General features: G+C 50.0%; 5 non-coding genes and 3 pseudogenes across 5 annotated transcripts; all 8 read right to left on the bottom strand.

Moving 5' to 3' along the window:
- Positions 1–5456: 5456 nt before the first annotated feature.
- Positions 5457–5644, bottom strand: LOC142691206 (U2 spliceosomal RNA). Its single transcript, XR_012859839.1, has one exon. It is a non-coding gene; the product is annotated as a U2 spliceosomal RNA (small nuclear RNA).
- Positions 5645–11180: 5536 nt separating this feature from the next.
- Positions 11181–11282, bottom strand: LOC142691269 (U2 spliceosomal RNA; annotated as a pseudogene).
- Positions 11283–12572: 1290 nt separating this feature from the next.
- LOC142691259 (U2 spliceosomal RNA) lies at positions 12573–12757 on the bottom strand. Its single transcript, XR_012859868.1, has one exon. It is a non-coding gene; the product is annotated as a U2 spliceosomal RNA (small nuclear RNA).
- Positions 12758–13545: 788 nt separating this feature from the next.
- LOC142691302 (U2 spliceosomal RNA) lies at positions 13546–13615 on the bottom strand (annotated as a pseudogene).
- A 1290-nt stretch (positions 13616–14905) lies between these two features.
- Positions 14906–15096, bottom strand: LOC142691087 (U2 spliceosomal RNA). Its single transcript, XR_012859737.1, has one exon. It is a non-coding gene; the product is annotated as a U2 spliceosomal RNA (small nuclear RNA).
- A 1290-nt stretch (positions 15097–16386) lies between these two features.
- Positions 16387–16577, bottom strand: LOC142691075 (U2 spliceosomal RNA). The gene has a single exon (XR_012859726.1). It is a non-coding gene; the product is annotated as a U2 spliceosomal RNA (small nuclear RNA).
- A 1290-nt stretch (positions 16578–17867) lies between these two features.
- On the bottom strand, positions 17868–18058 carry LOC142691061 (U2 spliceosomal RNA). The gene has a single exon (XR_012859715.1). It is a non-coding gene; the product is annotated as a U2 spliceosomal RNA (small nuclear RNA).
- A 1290-nt stretch (positions 18059–19348) lies between these two features.
- On the bottom strand, positions 19349–19523 carry LOC142691197 (U2 spliceosomal RNA; annotated as a pseudogene).
- Positions 19524–20808: the final 1285 nt, after the last annotated feature.

Genomic DNA, 20808 nt, shown 5'->3' with positions numbered 1-20808 from the left:
ATTAAAACCTTCTTCTCTATTTTTGCTATCACTGAGTCCCAGTTAGAGGTCCCATTGTTCGCCTGATTAAAAACAATCCCTAAAATTTTAATCTGGTCCTTCTGCATTCTGACTCCTGGGGTCAGGGAGGAATCCCAGCCTCCTATATTAAAACACTCACATTTATCAATATTAAGTTTAAAACCAGAAGCTTCGCAGAAAAAGGTGGTGTTCCTCAGCGCCCTCCTCATGGATGATGAATCGGGGCACAGAATTGTCACATCATCCATGTAGCTTAATACCTTTACTTGGTTGCCCCTCCCACCAGGTATTGGGGCGCCTCTAATAACTTTATCGTTCCTGAGCATGGCTAAAAGGGGCTCCATTGCGCAAATAAATAGTAGGGGAGACAATGGGCACCCTTGCTTGACTCCAGATAAAAGAGGAACACCACTAGTTAAAAATCCATTTATAGAAATCTCACTAAAACAGGACCGATATAAAAGCATAACACGACTTATAATAAAATCAGGCACCGCCATTTTTTTAAGCACCATAAAAAGGAACTCATGGGACACTCTATCAAAGGCCTTTTCAAAATCAAGGGATAAAATAGCAAGGTTTTGGCCTCGATCTTTAAAATACCAAATAACATCTCTTAAAATATTAAGGGACTCAGTGATAGATCTACCAGGTACCCCACAGACCTGATTTGGGTGGATTAATTTACTGATAAAAGGTTTAAAACGGACCGCTATCAGTTTGGCTAAAATTTTATAATCTACATTTAAAAGCGTAATCGGGCGCCAATTTTTGAGCTGGTCCTTTCCACCCTTATTTTTAAAAATTAGGGACACAATCCCCCTTCTCCAAGAAGGGGGCAGCTCTTCTACAATAAAAGCCTCTTTATATAATAAAATCATATCCTCTTTTAAAACATCCCAAAAAGTTAGATAAAATTCAATAGGCAACCCATCCTCCCCAGGGGCCTTTCCCGCTGAAAAACTTTTAAAAACAAATAAAAGTTCCTCCAAATTAAGATCCCGGGATAAAACCTCCTGGCCCAAAGTATCTAACTTAAAATCAAGGGAGTTAAGAGCATGATTTAAAAAGGATTCATCAATGGCTTTTTTACTAAAAAGGAGTTGGTAAAAATTAAAAGCTGCCTTTAACATTCCTCCCACGGAAGTCTCCCCTTCTAGGTTTAAAATAGCGTCTCTTTTGTCGTTTACCTTTTTAAAAAAGAATCGGGAGCACTTCTCGTCTTCTTCTAGATGCTTCACGTGGGAGTTAAAAATTATTTGTTTACCTTTATCATCAAGACATTTTTTTATTTCAGCTTTTAAGTTTAAAATATCAGAATCCACATCAAACCCAACATCCTTCAATTTAAAAAGCACATGTAGACGCTTATTAAGAACATAAAACCACTGTTTCTTTTCTCTGGCTTTCTTCCTACCTGCTCGGATAAAAAATAATTTAATTTTTGGTTTAATGCCCTCCCACCAGTGCAGCATGGTCCCGTGGGGTTTTCTCTGTAATTGCCAGCACTGGTAGGTCCGCACAAACTCATTTTTAATTTCAGGGTCCTCCAGGAGCGTGGCGTTCAACCTCCAGAGGCCCTTACTTACTTTTTGCTCTCCCTCCAGCTCCAGAGACACATTTAGGAGTTTATGATCTGAAAAGATGTTATTTAAAAGCATGCATTTTTGAGGGGTAAAATCATGGGAGGCAAAAATAAAATCGATTCTGGAGCTCACTCTTCCATTAGACCATGTGGCGCCTGCGTCTCCTGGCAAGAGATCCTTCCAGCAATCGCGTAATTTAAAATCATCAATAAAATTTTTGAGCAGGTAGGTAGTGTGGTCTTTCCTATTTGCATCACCCCCCTGCCGGCACTCTCCTTCTCTTATGCAGTTAAAATCACCCCCTACCAGCAGGGGGGCAGACCCAACACAAAACAGTGGTAAAATATTAAAAAGTTCTGCCCGCTCCTGTTTGTCAGGAGGGGCATACACATTTAAAATACGAATTAAAAGTCCATTAATGTGCAGGTGGGTTAAAACAGCTCTGCCGGGCATAATCTCAATCACATTTTGTATAGAAATAAAATGGCCACGGCAGAGTAATCCCACACCTGTAGAACGACAGTCATTGGCTCCAGACCACACCGAAGGGCCCAGCTTCCAATCTTGTTTTAGATCCATATAGTCCATGCTGTTAGGGATTCCACACTCCTGCAGTAGGCAAAAATCAAAGTCCATAGTCTCAAGGTAAGAAAACAAAGCAGCCCTGCGAACAGGGCTCTTTAGGGACCTCACATTCAGTGAGGAGAATTTTAGGGTACTACAAGGCATAGTTTATGGAGAGTCAGTGTCCACTTCTGAGGAGCCCGACTCCGATATACTCTGGGAGTCAGGCTGCCCCGCATCCGGGGACGCGAACTCCACGATGTTCACAGGGTCAGAGCCGGACAGATGTTTCGACCCGACCCTTCCCCTGAATTCGCTTTCGTCCGAACTGCGGCATAACGTTTTCCTCTTTATTGTAGACACCTCCTCCTCTCTTGACCTCTTCCCCGTACTGGATAAATCCATCGTCGTCTCGTCCTCGTCCTCCTCACTCGACGTCACCTCGGTCTCCTGGCTGATGTCATCTCCGTCACGATCTCCGGCCACTGCTACCTCAGGTGCGGCTACAGGTTCCTCCGGATCGCTGGTCGTCTTGGGTTGCTCAGGAGCCTGTGAGGTCCCTTCCTTCTTCCTTATCATTCCGCCTACTGCATCTAAAGCCGTCAGCATCCGACCCTCTATTGGCGTGACAAGAGGGACCGACTCTAGCTGCCCGGCCGATCGGCGGCGGCTGGTGCTTGGGGTATCCCGCAAGGAGCCCCTACGTCTGGACTCCTTATTTGGCTCTTCACCAGCCGCCGTCTCTGCCCAGTCCCCTTTTGTGGGTATCGAGGACCGGCGAGACTTTTTGCCGACCGGCTCCGGGTTGGAGCTTGGGGCCTTCATTACAGAGCTAGAACAGCCCTGCTCGGCCCCCTTGGAATCCCTAGGACCACCCTCCACACGTGGCCCGGAGGGTATTGGCCCTGACCCTTCGGTGGGTCCCGGGGCATTACCAGCAGTGCCCGCACCTGTTGCAGGCTGCTGCCCTGGCCCCGGTCGGGGTGGCCCAGGTTTGGGTTCACCCCTCAATGACTGCGTTCTCTTTGGACATTCTTTGTACATGTGTCCTGTCTCCCCGCACAGGTTACACATGGTGCTGGAACTGCATTTGGAGGCCACGTGCCCAAGGCCTCCACATTTATTACAGCGTATGACATGACCCTCACTGCATGCGTCTTTCGTATGTCCATACGACTGGCAGTTCCAGCAGAACCGAGGCATCTGGGGGTAAAAGAGATATCCCCGGTTCCTCCCAATGGCAAAGTTGGCTGGCGGATGTATAAAGCCTCGTATGCCATTTGGGTCTTGGAAGAATTTCACAAAATACTTCCGCTTTCCATTCCAGAAGCCTTCCGCATTTTTAACTTCATGGCTGAAGTGGATTTCTCGACAGTATCGCCCAAGAAAGATCTCAATGTCCCTGGCAGGGACAAACGGGCTGTGCATCACCACGACAAGTGGAATAGATTCCTCCCCATAGAGGAATGCGAAATAGAGCCCGTCCAGGCGCTCTTCTGTCTGGTCCGCACCAGACAGGGCTGCACAGATGGTGTCGCAGCAGGCCGCGGTACAAAAGGAGATGGTATATCGTCCGCGGCCTTCCTGGTCATTAAGACACAGGATGTTCTCCCGTCTGAGGCCGAAGAAGCCAAGCAGGATTTCCCCTACTATGAACTTCAGGTTCTTCCGCTGGCGATGTTTCTCCTCGACCTCAATCCGGATAGATTGTCGCAACTGGGTTTCCCCAGTCACGAATCCGTACGCAAACGGCATTTTCAGCTTGTCCCGACAAGGATTCGCCCTTCTAGGCCGTCCGGCGCAAGCCGTCCGCCTAGTGATCCCTTCTCGTTGCCTGAGGACTAGTCCGACTACCCAATAGCTGCAGGGGGGTGAAGTCAAGGCGATAAACCTGTGACGATCCCCCCAGGCCAAGTAGCCGGGTACCCCAGGCACCTTCTGACAAAACCTCCTGTATAAATACACTTGGTCTTAGCCAAAAGGCCGAGAAGCGATAACCCGAGCGGCCCTTGCCTTGCCCGAGCCTGTCCCATACTGCTGTTCACCCCTTGCAGCGATTCAGCCTACTCCTAGGCAATTCCATGGGGCCCTGCAGGCTCACACACATTTACAGCTACTAAGCGGGAGGTGAATAAAGGCCGGAGAGGAAGCCAGACAGGATTTGCTTCTTTTGCTTGCACCACAATGCAGTGCTGAAAGAGGAGGAATCTACATAAAAACGCCTTCCTGGCAACGCCCAAATGCCCTCCTGCCATGCAGATAAACACTGGCAGCGGCAGCAAGTGCATGCCCACAGCCACCCCTTGTTCCTTCACACCTTGTATCAGCTTTAATCCAGTCCTGTGCTGCCTGCTGAGCAGCACTGAACAACACTGCCTGGGCCCAGGCTTTTATCTCTGAGGCAGGCCCCATTATGATGTCAGAAAGCTGGCTCTGGAATCCTGAGGGCTCCACTATGACACGTGCAAAGTTCCGTCTGAACTTTATATAAGACTGTGAGGCTCAGTCAGTCACTCAGTGTTGCCTGAGAGGGCAACACTGCAACAGCCGGCCGCCAGGCTGTCTTTTTTTTGCACATTTATTTGCCTCCAGGAGGCCACAAGAGGGAGACAAGGGACTGCAAAATGGAAAATAGGCATCCACCAACTTTACAGACAACTTCTCTTTGCTCCTACAACCTCCATCCTTGCACAGTTTGTTATTCTTCCAGGTAACATAGTAACAAATCCAAATTGCTGCTCTCTTTGTAGGCAAGCAAGGGTTTGTTGCAACTGCAATTCTTACTTCTTCTTGAAATGTAGGGACGACAGTACATTCCATCACATCCACCTAGTGTACACAGGTAGGTCCATTGTGGCGGGTAGGCGGCTGGCTGCTTTAATGGCTGTTTGCTGTTCCCCTACTCCACTCCACTCCACTATTTGACTGTGGTGCTGCATCAATCAGTGGCTGGCTCAGGTGCAGCTCTTTAACTTACCTAGGAGGGAGGGAGGGAGGGCGGAGAGAAGACAAGGAAGGTGAATGAGCTGTTCCAATGTGAAATGCCGGAAACACAGAAACACAGAAGACACACACACACACACACACACACACACAACAAGAGGTGGCAATGTATTCATTAATTGCATTTAATAAATGAGCTCATTATCACACATGACTGTACAAATGCATTGTCCAACAGGTGTTGAAATAATGGGATTAAAAGGGGAGATCCCTTCAGAAAGACAGAAACAATGGCAAAGAGAAAAAACACTTTTGGAATCTGATTTTAGTCAACACATAAGGGAAGGGTGCACCGGTCCTGGAAATACTGCAATACCAGGTCAATGCGTGGAGTGGACAGAGCAAGCTCTATTTCCATCTCCCTGTTCTAAAAATCCATTTAATATATGGTCCCCAGATAGGGGACGTATCAGATATTAAACTGATAAGAACAGATTTTTTGATTGAAAATTGCTTTATTGACAATCAATCGTCATCATACAAACATTACTGCGACGCAGCGCAAGCCATGAAGCAGTAAATAATAAATAATAACAGTCGTCAAACATAACATGACAGTATAATACACAGTACAGGCTAGCCTATGCTATACATTACACCACATGCTACACTAACATTCTTGCATTCACTAACGCCAAACAACAAAGCATTACAGACAAGTGATGGGATAGGGGAGTGGGTAGGAGGGGATAGGAAAGGGGGAAATCACAGGCCCGAAGCTTTATTGAAAGACAACACACAAGAAGGGAGAGTGGGGGGAAGGGGAGTATCAGTCCTCTTCCTCATCGACGTCCGGGCTGTCCCAGGTGGAATAGTCTCTGAGCAGGCTGTGGATCAGCCTGCGGCAGTCCTGGACGGACACACTCTCTCTCCGCAAAATCAGACGGTTCCTGGCAAACCATATAGCGTCCTTAAAGCAGTTCATAAGGCGCCAGGCTTCCTGGATTGCTCCATCCGTGGTATTCCCAGGAAATAGTCCATAAAGTACCGAGCGGTACGACAGTCTGTTCCTGGGTACTGAGTCCTTGAGTTCATGTTCCAAGGCTTTCAACAGACCCTGTGCAAAGGGGCACTGCCAGAAAATGTGCAAAGATGTTTCCTCCGTGAAGGGGCACCTGGGGCAGTACCGGGTCTTGCACAGGTTGCGGGCATGCATGAATGACCTAAGAGGCAGTCCTCCCTGGATGGCCATCCATGAAATGTCCTTGTGCCCGTTGGTCAACCTGCCAGATGACACGTTAGTCCAAACAGTCTCCAACGTGTCGGCATGAAGCCCTGGAACAGACTCCAGTGAGTCCTTTGCTCTGATGTGCTTGTGGATCGTCTTAGGTTTCCACAAGTCGGGCTTAAGACCCTCCAGTTGATGCTCCCTCACGAACCGGACGACATCTCCGTAGAACCAGGGAGCGTGCCAGTTGTAAGGGAAGGAGCTGTCCCACTTGTCCCAGCCAAAACCTCGCCAGAGGGGAAGGAGGAAGTAGCGGGACATGGCCTTGCCCGCAGAGCCGTTTGCTGTCCTCAGAGTCCTACGAACACAGTCACATACAAAAGCGATCCGCAGCAGAGTGGGAATGTCGGGTATACCCTTCCCACCTTTGCGGGGCTCCTTGTACATAACAGTCCGCTTTACTCTGTCCATTTTCGAGCCCCAGATGAAGCGAAACACAGTCCTGGTAATGGCCCTCGAGACGGTGGCAAGAGGGGGCCATGCCTGTGCAGTGTATTGTAGCACAGGCAAGACTTCGTTACGCAGGACCATTGCTTTGCCCTCAATAGTGAGTTGTCTGAGGCTCCACAGTCCGATCCTTTGGTTGACTTTGGCCAAGCGTTCTTCCCACGACTTTAGGGCTGCACCTTCCTTACCGAACCAGACTCCCAGAATTTTGATGAAGTCCGGCTTGATAGTAAACGGGAAGGAGGCAGGAGAAGGCAGGTACCACTTTCCGAAGAGCATGGCTTCCGACTTCCCGCAGTTGACTTTTGCCCCTGAAGCGCGTCCGAACTCCTCGCAGGTCTGGACGAGTGCAGTCACCGAACTCTGGTCAGCGCAGAAGACGGTCACGTCGTCCATGTACAGCGAGCATTTGACCTCGAAGTGTCCTGGACCTGGTGCGGTGATCCCTCTGATCTCTCCATTCTGCCGGATAGCCTCTGCGAAGAGCTCTATAACACAAACAAAAAGGAGAGGTGAAAGAGGACAGCCTTGTCTAACCCCCGACGATACAGGAAAGGGGTCAGTCTTCCAGCCGTTCACCAGCACCGAGCTGTAAATGTCGCAATACATCAGGTTAACATACAAACAGAACAACCTGCCAAGCCGCAGCCTACGCAGAGCCTTACCCATGAATTCGTGAGAGACCCGGTCAAAAGCCTTCTCCTGATCCAGACTGACCAGGGCCGCGTGTGTACGGCGGCTTTGCATGTAATGCACCGTGTCCCTCACCAGGGCAAGACTGTCGGCCACCCTACGGCCAGGAATGCCGCAGGTTTGGTCCGATCCGATGATCCGTCCGATGACAACCTTCAGTCTGTTGGCCAATACTTTGGCGAGGATCTTGTAGTCCACGTTCAGGAGAGAGATGGGACGCCAGTTTTTCAGGTCACATCTCTCCCCCTTCCGCTTATACAAGATCGTGATCATGCCTTCTCTCAAGGACGGTGGCATTCTACCCTCCACCACCATCTCCTCATAGAGCTCCAGCAGGTCCGGACAGATCAAGTCCCCCAGCGCTACATAGAGCTCTGCTGGGAGACCATCACTGCCCGGGGTCCTGCCGGGTCTGAAGGATTTAGCGGCAGAGAGCAGTTCCTCCACCGTCAGGGGTACATCCATAGCCTCCGTACCTGCAGGATCAAGATGATTAGTGATACCTGACAGGAATTTATCGGCGGCTTCGGGGTCAGTGGTTTTCCGGGAGTAGAGGCTTCGGTAGTAGTCTGTGACGACTCCCATCACCTCCTTCTTCCCAGAATGCATGTTTCCGGTCTCATCTCGGAGTTCCTTCAGGGGCGTGTGGCCGGCATGGAGTTTCCTGAAAAAGAACGAGTTACATTTCTCACCCTTCTCCAGGTTCTCCACCTTGGAACGAAAGACAATTCGCTTGGATTCCTCCTCAAAGTGCCTTTTCAGGCCCTTTTTGGCTTCCTCCAGCTCCTTCCTGACGTCCCAGCCGCATTGAAGGAGGTCTTGCAGGGATCGCAGCTGACGCTGCATCTCTCTGAAGTCTCTCTTCCTCTCACACGCCTGTTGACGACTTTTTGCCTGAAAGAAACAACGAAATTCAACTTTAACATATTCCCACCAGTCACAGGTTTTGTCAAAGAAAACTTTATCATTCCTCCAAACAATATAGGCGTCTCTAAGTTCCGCCAGTACCTCCTCTCTTTCCAGCAGGGCACAATTCAGCTTCCAGGAGCCAGGGCCGGGAGGAAAACCGTGGCCGATGGCACCCTGGAAGAGAATGGCCCTGTGGTCAGAGAAGAAGCAGGGGACCATGGAGTGCCCATGCTGCTTGACTGCCCGGGAGGTGAACACAAAGTCAATCCGAGAACGAAGTGAGCCATCGGGTCGGCTCCATGAATAGTTCACAGAGCCGATCCCCATGGAGCCCACAACGTCCTGCAAGGATGCTTCGGTTACCATCTCGATAAGCAGTTTGGAACTGACATCCAGTTTGATTGAAGTGCCGGAACTTCGTCCATCCTCTTCGATGGGGCAGTTGAAGTCCCCGGCCATCACCACTGCCCTAGTGGTGGCGAGCTGGGTCCGCAGGGTCTGGAATAGTTCCAGGCGCTCAGCCTTCATAGGGGGAGCGTATACGTTGATGAGCCTAATCGGCTCTCCCGCCCAGGAACCGTCTACGACCAACAAGCGGCCACAGGCGAGCTCCTGGACAGAGTCAACAGTAAATACGCTTCCCCTAATCAGGATGGCAACCCCTGCAGACTTACAGTCGCCCCCACCAGACCAGTAGGACGGGCCATGGGTCCACTGCCTGGCCAGATGATGGTATGACCTGGAAGAGGGGAGAGTACATTCCTGCAGCATAAATACATCACTCGACTGCTTGGAAAGAAAAGTTAGCACCATCTGACATCTAGTCCTATCTCTAACACTCCTCACATTGAGGCTAAAGATGTTAAGTTTAGCAGCCATGGGGGAGAATAAAGAAGGTTAGTGCAAACGATACACCTTAGTTACCAGTCCGGTCGGGCGGATCCTCCTCGCCTGGCGGGTCCGAAAGATCCAGCAGGCCCTCTGACAGAAATTGTTCCAGGATTGTAGCCACCTGGATGTCTGTTGTGAAGTCGATGACCTCAGGTTCAGACACGAGTTCCTCCACCATCTGCTCCATTTCCTCCTGCTGCGCAAGGGAATCTTCGCAGATTTCCACGACTTGTCGCTTTGAGGACTCAGCCGCTGGGCTGTCCCTCACCTTTCTCTTCCTCTGGATGGCGCCTGAGGAGACAAGAGGGGGAAAATCCTCCAGGGAGAGGGCTCCAGCAGCTGGAGGGGAAGATGTTAGTGCTGCTGGAGCTGGGGAGAAGGGAGGCTGGGTTGGGAGAGGTGCAGGTGACAGGACCACTGAGATGGGTGGGTAGGAGAAGGTGAGAGCCTCAGTGGGGGTGACAGGGGTTGGGGACGGGGGGGTGGGGAGGGCTGGGCGAGGGAGGGTGGGAGGGGTAGGGCGAGGGAGGGCCGGGAGAGTGGGGGGAGGGACTGTCGTCTTCTTACCATCCTTCTTATTCCCGGTCTTCTGCGCCGCTGGAGCTCTGGCTGGGGCGGGGTTCCCTCTGGCCGGGGCTTTCGCCGCTACAGTTGCCCAGGATCGATCCCTCTTCGGGCAGTCCTTGTAGGAGTGGGCTGCTTGTCCGCAGAGGTTGCACATTGTCCGTTTCGGGCAGTCTTTGGTCTCGTGTCCTGTTACCCGGCAGTTCTTGCAGGCGTCCTCCTTGCAGTCCTTCACCGAATGACCCTTCTTGCTGCATCTCCTGCAGATCTGCGGCATGTCCGGGTAGTAGATGAGGCCGTAGGAGTTGCCCAGCGAGAATGACTGGGGCAGGTGCTGGAGGCCGTCTTCCGCGCTCGAATCCTTGTTCAGTCGGACGATTACCGACCACTTGCCAGTCCAGAAGCCGAGTCCGTTCAGGATGTGGGTGGGTTCCCTCACCACTGTGCAGAACCGCTTCAGGAGCGTGGTGATGTCTTTGCCGGGGGTGTGTGGGTTCCGCATTGAGACCGTCACCCGCCTTTCCTCTCTTTGGACAGGGCAGTTGCCCACAAAGCGAGAGAAAGGGGATTCAGGCCTCGCCGCTTTCACCATCTCCCAGTACCTTCTGCAGATGTTGATCGAAGCGAAGGTCACGAAGAACATCCCGGTCATGAAGGCCTGGATGCTGATGGTCTCCGGCTTAGCGAAGCCCTGGTCCAGGAGCATCTTCTGGCAGAACACTTCTTCCGTCATGTCCGGCACTCTCCCGTCCACCTCCTTCAGCTTCAGGGCCACCGTCTGCTTCATCCAGGGCTCCAGGGTTGGAGCAGCCTGGTTCGGCTTCCTGGTGGCCTGTTGGCTTGAGGAGGCTTCAGGAGGAGATGTCCTGGCCTGGGTCTGCTCTCCTGGTCCATCAGCCTTCTCCTTCCGGGTGGCAGGGTTGCTGGTTGAGGCCATGGCTTCTTCCAGCTGTTCCTGTCGCTTGGGGAGGATCTTCGATAGCTCTTTCCCGAAGGGGGCGGAGCTATGCAAATCTTCTCCTTGCTGGCCGAGGTTCTTCCACGAAATTTCTTCCGCAGCGGTTCCTCGTCGAGCTTCTTCTTCTGCGGCCGAGCTTCTTCGAAGATCCCCTTCAGCAGCGGCTCTTCTCCGAAGTTCTCCTTCTTCTTCCCGGCAGCGATCTCCCGGAGCTTCTTCCCCGATGGCGGCTTCTCCCTTCTGGATCGTCGTCTTCGCTGGTTCTTCTCCGCAGTTCGTCGCCGGCTTCGTCTGGAACGCTCTTGGATCGCTAAGCTAGTGTTTATAGCCCCCAGTGGTTCTCCGAGCTATCTATCCTTACAAGGACTGATAAGAACAGATACTACACTTGATCTTAGCCAAAAGGCCGAGAAGCGATAACCCGAGCGGCCCTTGCCTTGCCCGAGCCTGTCCCATACTGCTGTTCACCCCTTGCAGCGATTCAGCCTACTCCTAGGCAATTCCATGGGGCCCTGCAGGCTCACACACATTTACAGCTACTAAGCGGGAGGTGAATAAAGGCCGGAGAGGAAGCCAGACAGGATTTGCTTCTTTTGCTTGCACCACAATGCAGTGCTGAAAGAGGAGGAATCTACATAAAAACGCCTTCCTGGCAACGCCCAAATGCCCTCCTGCCATGCAGATAAACACTGGCAGCGGCAGCAAGTGCATGCCCACAGCCACCCCTTGTTCCTTCACACCTTGTATCAGCTTTAATCCAGTCCTGTGCTGCCTGCTGAGCAGCACTGAACAACACTGCCTGGGCCCAGGCTTTTATCTCTGAGGCAGGCCCCATTATGATGTCAGAAAGCTGGCTCTGGAATCCTGAGGGCTCCACTATGACACGTGCAAAGTTCCGTCTGAACTTTATATAAGACTGTGAGGCTCAGTCAGTCACTCAGTGTTGCCTGAGAGGGCAACACTGCAACAGCCGGCCGCCAGGCTGTCTTTTTTTTGCACATTTATTTGCCTCCAGGAGGCCACAAGAGGGAGACAAGGGACTGCAAAATGGAAAATAGGCATCCACCAACTTTACAGACAACTTCTCTTTGCTCCTACAACCTCCATCCTTGCACAGTTTGTTATTCTTCCAGGTAACATAGTAACAAATCCAAATTGCTGCTCTCTTTGTAGGCAAGCAAGGGTTTGTTGCAACTGCAATTCTTACTTCTTCTTGAAATGTAGGGACGACAGTACATTCCATCACATCCACCTAGTGTACACAGGTAGGTCCATTGTGGCGGGTAGGCGGCTGGCTGCTTTAATGGCTGTTTGCTGTTCCCCTACTCCACTCCACTCCACTATTTGACTGTGGTGCTGCATCAATCAGTGGCTGGCTCAGGTGCAGCTCTTTAACTTACCTAGGAGGGAGGGAGGGAGGGCGGAGAGAAGACAAGGAAGGTGAATGAGCTGTTCCAATGTGAAATGCCGGAAACACAGAAACACAGAAGACACACACACACACACACACACACACACAACAAGAGGTGGCAATGTATTCATTAATTGCATTTAATAAATGAGCTCATTATCACACATGACTGTACAAATGCATTGTCCAACAGGTGTTGAAATAATGGGATTAAAAGGGGAGATCCCTTCAGAAAGACAGAAACAATGGCAAAGAGAAAAAACACTTTTGGAATCTGATTTTAGTCAACACATAAGGGAAGGGTGCACCGGTCCTGGAAATACTGCAATACCAGGTCAATGCGTGGAGTGGACAGAGCAAGCTCTATTTCCATCTCCCTGTTCTAAAAATCCATTTAATATATGGTCCCCAGATAGGGGACGTATCAGATATTAAACTGATAAGAACAGATTTTTTTTTTTTTTTTTTATTGAAAGCCCGAGCCGTGCTTTCTATCACCCAAGTGCATAAAAAGTGCAGAGGTGCCACACAAAAAGTGCACAAGGATGCGGTCTATCGCAGCCCTTCTCTTAAAAGAGAGAGGCCCCGCATAACCATTCCCTGACCCTCCAAACCATAGGCCTAGAGGATCAAGGATCGATGGTCCCCCCTCGCCGAAGCTTAGGGAGACCCAAACACACTCCTAGGCTTCTACCTGGGCTGCCACCCCAGTGTCCACCTAGGAGCCTGCATCCTAGTTGCACCTCCCCTCCGAAGAAGGGAGGCCGGGTTGCAGGGGAAAAAGGAACCAGAAGGCCACACATTTTCCCCCTAGACCTCAGGAGGGTCCCAAAAGGGCACCGCATCCCAAAATCCTTGTGACAAACGTGACAAACACACAGTGAAAAACAAAATTAAATAAGTGGATGTGCGCTGTGATACAGCCTGGACATCCGCCAGGTATATAAAAATTCCTCATCTCCCAGCCAGAAGGCCGGGAGAATAAAGGTGTGTGCTTAAAAGTGTGAAAGAAGAGTGCGTGCAAGTGTGCCTTCACTCAGTGGGATCCCACCCCCAGTGAGTTAGGGCACCCCAGGGTCACCAGCCCTGGGGCACATAGCAACTCGGGCTTTCAAACTACCCGACCTCCTGACCTCGATCCGGCGGTCGCCTGGTCACCTACAAATGGTACCTTTAAACCAAATGCGTACACCAGAGCGATGACCGTTGTGGTTCCCTGCCCTCACCTCGGCGTTCTGTCATCCCCCTACGATGGCCCACGTACCACCGGCAGGGATGATTACTAACCTCAGCTTGAGCAGGTACTACACTTGATCTTAGCCAAAAGGCCGAGAAGCGATAACCCGAGCGGCCCTTGCCTTGCCCGAGCCTGTCCCATACTGCTGTTCACCCCTTGCAGCGATTCAGCCTACTCCTAGGCAATTCCATGGGGCCCTGCAGGCTCACACACATTTACAGCTACTAAGCGGGAGGTGAATAAAGGCCGGAGAGGAAGCCAGACAGGATTTGCTTCTTTTGCTTGCACCACAATGCAGTGCTGAAAGAGGAGGAATCTACATAAAAACGCCTTCCTGGCAACGCCCAAATGCCCTCCTGCCATGCAGATAAACACTGGCAGCGGCAGCAAGTGCATGCCCACAGCCACCCCTTGTTCCTTCACACCTTGTATCAGCTTTAATCCAGTCCTGTGCTGCCTGCTGAGCAGCACTGAACAACACTGCCTGGGCCCAGGCTTTTATCTCTGAGGCAGGCCCCATTATGATGTCAGAAAGCTGGCTCTGGAATCCTGAGGGCTCCACTATGACACGTGCAAAGTTCCGTCTGAACTTTATATAAGACTGTGAGGCTCAGTCAGTCACTCAGTGTTGCCTGAGAGGGCAACACTGCAACAGCCGGCCGCCAGGCTGTCTTTTTTTTGCACATTTATTTGCCTCCAGGAGGCCACAAGAGGGAGACAAGGGACTGCAAAATGGAAAATAGGCATCCACCAACTTTACAGACAACTTCTCTTTGCTCCTACAACCTCCATCCTTGCACAGTTTGTTATTCTTCCAGGTAACATAGTAACAAATCCAAATTGCTGCTCTCTTTGTAGGCAAGCAAGGGTTTGTTGCAACTGCAATTCTTACTTCTTCTTGAAATGTAGGGACGACAGTACATTCCATCACATCCACCTAGTGTACACAGGTAGGTCCATTGTGGCGGGTAGGCGGCTGGCTGCTTTAATGGCTGTTTGCTGTTCCCCTACTCCACTCCACTCCACTATTTGACTGTGGTGCTGCATCAATCAGTGGCTGGCTCAGGTGCAGCTCTTTAACTTACCTAGGAGGGAGGGAGGGAGGGCGGAGAGAAGACAAGGAAGGTGAATGAGCTGTTCCAATGTGAAATGCCGGAAACACAGAAACACAGAAGACACACACACACACACACACACACACACAACAAGAGGTGGCAATGTATTCATTAATTGCATTTAATAAATGAGCTCATTATCACACATGACTGTACAAATGCATTGTCCAACAGGTGTTGAAATAATGGGATTAAAAGGGGAGATCCCTTCAGAAAGACAGAAACAATGGCAAAGAGAAAAAACACTTTTGGAATCTGATTTTAGTCAACACATAAGGGAAGGGTGCACCGGTCCTGGAAATACTGCAATACCAGGTCAATGCGTGGAGTGGACAGAGCAAGCTCTATTTCCATCTCCCTGTTCTAAAAATCCATTTAATATATGGTCCCCAGATAGGGGACGTATCAGATATTAAACTGATAAGAACAGATACTACACTTGATCTTAGCCAAAAGGCCGAGAAGCGATAACCCGAGCGGCCCTTGCCTTGCCCGAGCCTGTCCCATACTGCTGTTCACCCCTTGCAGCGATTCAGCCTACTCCTAGGCAATTCCATGGGGCCCTGCAGGCTCACACACATTTACAGCTACTAAGCGGGAGGTGAATAAAGGCCGGAGAGGAAGCCAGACAGGATTTGCTTCTTTTGCTTGCACCACAATGCAGTGCTGAAAGAGGAGGAATCTACATAAAAACGCCTTCCTGGCAACGCCCAAATGCCCTCCTGCCATGCAGATAAACACTGGCAGCGGCAGCAAGTGCATGCCCACAGCCACCCCTTGTTCCTTCACACCTTGTATCAGCTTTAATCCAGTCCTGTGCTGCCTGCTGAGCAGCACTGAACAACACTGCCTGGGCCCAGGCTTTTATCTCTGAGGCAGGCCCCATTATGATGTCAGAAAGCTGGCTCTGGAATCCTGAGGGCTCCACTATGACACGTGCAAAGTTCCGTCTGAACTTTATATAAGACTGTGAGGCTCAGTCAGTCACTCAGTGTTGCCTGAGAGGGCAACACTGCAACAGCCGGCCGCCAGGCTGTCTTTTTTTTGCACATTTATTTGCCTCCAGGAGGCCACAAGAGGGAGACAAGGGACTGCAAAATGGAAAATAGGCATCCACCAACTTTACAGACAACTTCTCTTTGCTCCTACAACCTCCATCCTTGCACAGTTTGTTATTCTTCCAGGTAACATAGTAACAAATCCAAATTGCTGCTCTCTTTGTAGGCAAGCAAGGGTTTGTTGCAACTGCAATTCTTACTTCTTCTTGAAATGTAGGGACGACAGTACATTCCATCACATCCACCTAGTGTACACAGGTAGGTCCATTGTGGCGGGTAGGCGGCTGGCTGCTTTAATGGCTGTTTGCTGTTCCCCTACTCCACTCCACTCCACTATTTGACTGTGGTGCTGCATCAATCAGTGGCTGGCTCAGGTGCAGCTCTTTAACTTACCTAGGAGGGAGGGAGGGAGGGCGGAGAGAAGACAAGGAAGGTGAATGAGCTGTTCCAATGTGAAATGCCGGAAACACAGAAACACAGAAGACACACACACACACACACACACACACACAACAAGAGGTGGCAATGTATTCATTAATTGCATTTAATAAATGAGCTCATTATCACACATGACTGTACAAATGCATTGTCCAACAGGTGTTGAAATAATGGGATTAAAAGGGGAGATCCCTTCAGAAAGACAGAAACAATGGCAAAGAGAAAAAACACTTTTGGAATCTGATTTTAGTCAACACATAAGGGAAGGGTGCACCGGTCCTGGAAATACTGCAATACCAGGTCAATGCGTGGAGTGGACAGAGCAAGCTCTATTTCCATCTCCCTGTTCTAAAAATCCATTTAATATATGGTCCCCAGATAGGGGACGTATCAGATATTAAACTGATAAGAACAGATACTACACTTGATCTTAGCCAAAAGGCCGAGAAGCGATAACCCGAGCGGCCCTTGCCTTGCCCGAGCCTGTCCCATACTGCTGTTCACCCCTTGCAGCGATTCAGCCTACTCCTAGGCAATTCCATGGGGCCCTGCAGGCTCACACACATTTACAGCTACTAAGCGGGAGGTGAATAAAGGCCGGAGAGGAAGCCAGACAGGATTTGCTTCTTTTGCTTGCACCACAATGCAGTGCTGAAAGAGGAGGAATCTACATAAAAACGCCTTCCTGGCAACGCCCAAATGCCCTCCTGCCATGCAGATAAACACTGGCAGCGGCAGCAAGTGCATGCCCACAGCCACCCCTTGTTCCTTCACACCTTGTATCAGCTTTAATCCAGTCCTGTGCTGCCTGCTGAGCAGCACTGAACAACACTGCCTGGGCCCAGGCTTTTATCTCTGAGGCAGGCCCCATTATGATGTCAGAAAGCTGGCTCTGGAATCCTGAGGGCTCCACTATGACACGTGCAAAGTTCCGTCTGAACTTTATATAAGACTGTGAGGCTCAGTCAGTCACTCAGTGTTGCCTGAGAGGGCAACACTGCAACAGCCGGCCGCCAGGCTGTCTTTTTTTTGCACATTTATTTGCCTCCAGGAGGCCACAAGAGGGAGACAAGGGACTGCAAAATGGAAAATAGGCATCCACCAACTTTACAGACAACTTCTCTTTGCTCCTACAACCTCCATCCTTGCACAGTTTGTTATTCTTCCAGGTAACATAGTAACAAATCCAAATTGCTGCTCTCTTTGTAGGCAAGCAAGGGTTTGTTGCAACTGCAATTCTTACTTCTTCTTGAAATGTAGGGACGACAGTACATTCCATCACATCCACCTAGTGTACACAGGTAGGTCCATTGTGGCGGGTAGGCGGCTGGCTGCTTTAATGGCTGTTTGCTGTTCCCCTACTCCACTCCACTCCACTATTTGACTGTGGTGCTGCATCAATCAGTGGCTGGCTCAGGTGCAGCTCTTTAACTTACCTAGGAGGGAGGGAGGGAGGGCGGAGAGAAGACAAGGAAGGTGAATGAGCTGTTCCAATGTGAAATGCCGGAAACACAGAAACACAGAAGACACACACACACACACACACACACACACAACAAGAGGTGGCAATGTATTCATTAATTGCATTTAATAAATGAGCTCATTATCACACATGACTGTACAAATGCATTGTCCAACAGGTGTTGAAATAATGGGATTAAAAGGGGAGATCCCTTCAGAAAGACAGAAACAATGGCAAAGAGAAAAAACACTTTTGGAATCTGATTTTAGTCAACACATAAGGGAAGGGTGCACCGGTCCTGGAAATACTGCAATACCAGGTCAATGCGTGGAGTGGACAGAGCAAGCTCTATTTCCATCTCCCTGTTCTAAAAATCCATTTAATATATGGTCCCCAGATAGGGGACGTATCAGATATTAAACTGATAAGAACAGATACTACACTTGATCTTAGCCAAAAGGCCGAGAAGCGATAACCCGAGCGGCCCTTGCCTTGCCCGAGCCTGTCCCATACTGCTGTTCACCCCTTGCAGCGATTCAGCCTACTCCTAGGCAATTCCATGGGGCCCTGCAGGCTCACACACATTTACAGCTACTAAGCGGGAGGTGAATAAAGGCCGGAGAGGAAGCCAGACAGGATTTGCTTCTTTTGCTTGCACCACAATGCAGTGCTGAAAGAGGAGGAATCTACATAAAAACGCCTTCCTGGCAACGCCCAAATGCCCTCCTGCCATGCAGATAAACACTGGCAGCGGCAGCAAGTGCATGCCCACAGCCACCCCTTGTTCCTTCACACCTTGTATCAGCTTTAATCCAGTCCTGTGCTGCCTGCTGAGCAGCACTGAACAACACTGCCTGGGCCCAGGCTTTTATCTCTGAGGCAGGCCCCATTATGATGTCAGAAAGCTGGCTCTGGAATCCTGAGGGCTCCACTATGACACGTGCAAAGTTCCGTCTGAACTTTATATAAGACTGTGAGGCTCAGTCAGTCACTCAGTGTTGCCTGAGAGGGCAACACTGCAACAGCCGGCCGCCAGGCTGTCTTTTTTTTGCACATTTATTTGCCTCCAGGAGGCCACAAGAGGGAGACAAGGGACTGCAAAATGGAAAATAGGCATCCACCAACTTTACAGACAACTTCTCTTTGCTCCTACAACCTCCATCCTTGCACAGTTTGTTATTCTTCCAGGTAACATAGTAACAAATCCAAATTGCTGCTCTCTTTGTAGGCAAGCAAGGGTTTGTTGCAACTGCAATTCTTACTTCTTCTTGAAATGTAGGGACGACAGTACATTCCATCACATCCACCTAGTGTACACAGGTAGGTCCATTGTGGCGGGTAGGCGGCTGGCTGCTTTAATGGCTGTTTGCTGTTCCCCTACTCCACTCCACTCCACTATTTGACTGTGGTGCTGCATCAATCAGTGGCTGGCTCAGGTGCAGCTCTTTAACTTACCTAGGAGGGAGGGAGGGAGGGCGGAGAGAAGACAAGGAAGGTGAATGAGCTGTTCCAATGTGAAATGCCGGAAACACAGAAACACAGAAGACACACACACACACACACACACACACACAACAAGAGGTGGCAATGTATTCATTAATTGCATTTAATAAATGAGCTCATTATCACACATGACTGTACAAATGCATTGTCCAACAGGTGTTGAAATAATGGGATTAAAAGGGGAGATCCCTTCAGAAAGACAGAAACAATGGCAAAGAGAAAAAACACTTTTGGAATCTGATTTTAGTCAACACATAAGGGAAGGGTGCACCGGTCCTGGAAATACTGCAATACCAGGTCAGAGCAAGCTCTATTTCCATCTCCCTGTTCTAAAAATCCATTTAATATATGGTCCCCAGATAGGGGACGTATCAGATATTAAACTGATAAGAACAGATACTACACTTGATCTTAGCCAAAAGGCCGAGAAGCGATAACCCGAGCGGCCCTTGCCTTGCCCGAGCCTGTCCCATACTGCTGTTCACCCCTTGCAGCGATTCAGCCTACTCCTAGGCAATTCCATGGGGCCCTGCAGGCTCACACACATTTACAGCTACTAAGCGGGAGGTGAATAAAGGCCGGAGAGGAAGCCAGACAGGATTTGCTTCTTTTGCTTGCACCACAATGCAGTGCTGAAAGAGGAGGAATCTACATAAAAACGCCTTCCTGGCAACGCCCAAATGCCCTCCTGCCATGCAGATAAACACTGGCAGCGGCAGCAAGTGCATGCCCACAGCCACCCCTTGTTCCTTCACACCTTGTATCAGCTTTAATCCAGTCCTGTGCTGCCTGCTGAGCAGCACTGAACAACACTGCCTGGGCCCAGGCTTTTATCTCTGAGGCAGGCCCCATTATGATGTCAGAAAGCTGGCTCTGGAATCCTGAGGGCTCCACTATGACACGTGCAAAGTTCCGTCTGAACTTTATATAAGACTGTGAGGCTCAGTCAGTCACTCAGTGTTGCCTGAGAGGGCAACACTGCAACAGCCGGCCGCCAGGCTGTCTTTTTTTTGCACATTTATTTGCCTCCAGGAGGCCACAAGAGGGAGACAAGGGACTGCAAAATGGAAAATAGGCATCCACCAACTTTACAGACAACTTCTCTTTGCTCCTACAACCTCCATCCTTGCACAGTTTGTTATTCTTCCAGGTAACATAGTAACAAATCCAAATTGCTGCTCTCTTTGTAGGCAAGCAAGGGTTTGTTGCAACTGCAATTCTTACTTCTTCTTGAAATGTAGGGACGACAGTACATTCCATCACATCCACCTAGTGTACACAGGTAGGTCCATTGTGGCGGGTAGGCGGCTGGCTGCTTTAATGGCTGTTTGCTGTTCCCCTACTCCACTCCACTCCACTATTTGACTGTGGTGCTGCATCAATCAGTGGCTGGCTCAGGTGCAGCTCTTTAACTTACCTAGGAGGGAGGGAGGGAGGGAGGGCGGAGAGAAGACAAGGAAGGTGAATGAGCTGTTCCAATGTGAAATGCCGGAAACACAGAAACACAGAAGACACACACACACACACACACAACAAGAGGTGGCAATGTATTCATTAATTGCATTTAATAAATGAGCTCATTATCACACATGACTGTACAAATGCATTGTCCAACAGGTGTTGAAATAATGGGATTAAAAGGGGAGATCCCTTCAGAAAGACAGAAACAATGGCAAAGAGAAAAAACACTTTTGGAATCTGATTTTAGTCAACACATAAG

Source organism: Rhinoderma darwinii (genome assembly GCF_050947455.1).
Source record: "Rhinoderma darwinii isolate aRhiDar2 chromosome 5 unlocalized genomic scaffold, aRhiDar2.hap1 SUPER_5_unloc_36, whole genome shotgun sequence".
Classification (NCBI taxonomy): Eukaryota; Metazoa; Chordata; class Amphibia; order Anura; family Rhinodermatidae; genus Rhinoderma; species Rhinoderma darwinii.
This window is presented reverse-complemented; position numbering and strand designations above follow the sequence as displayed.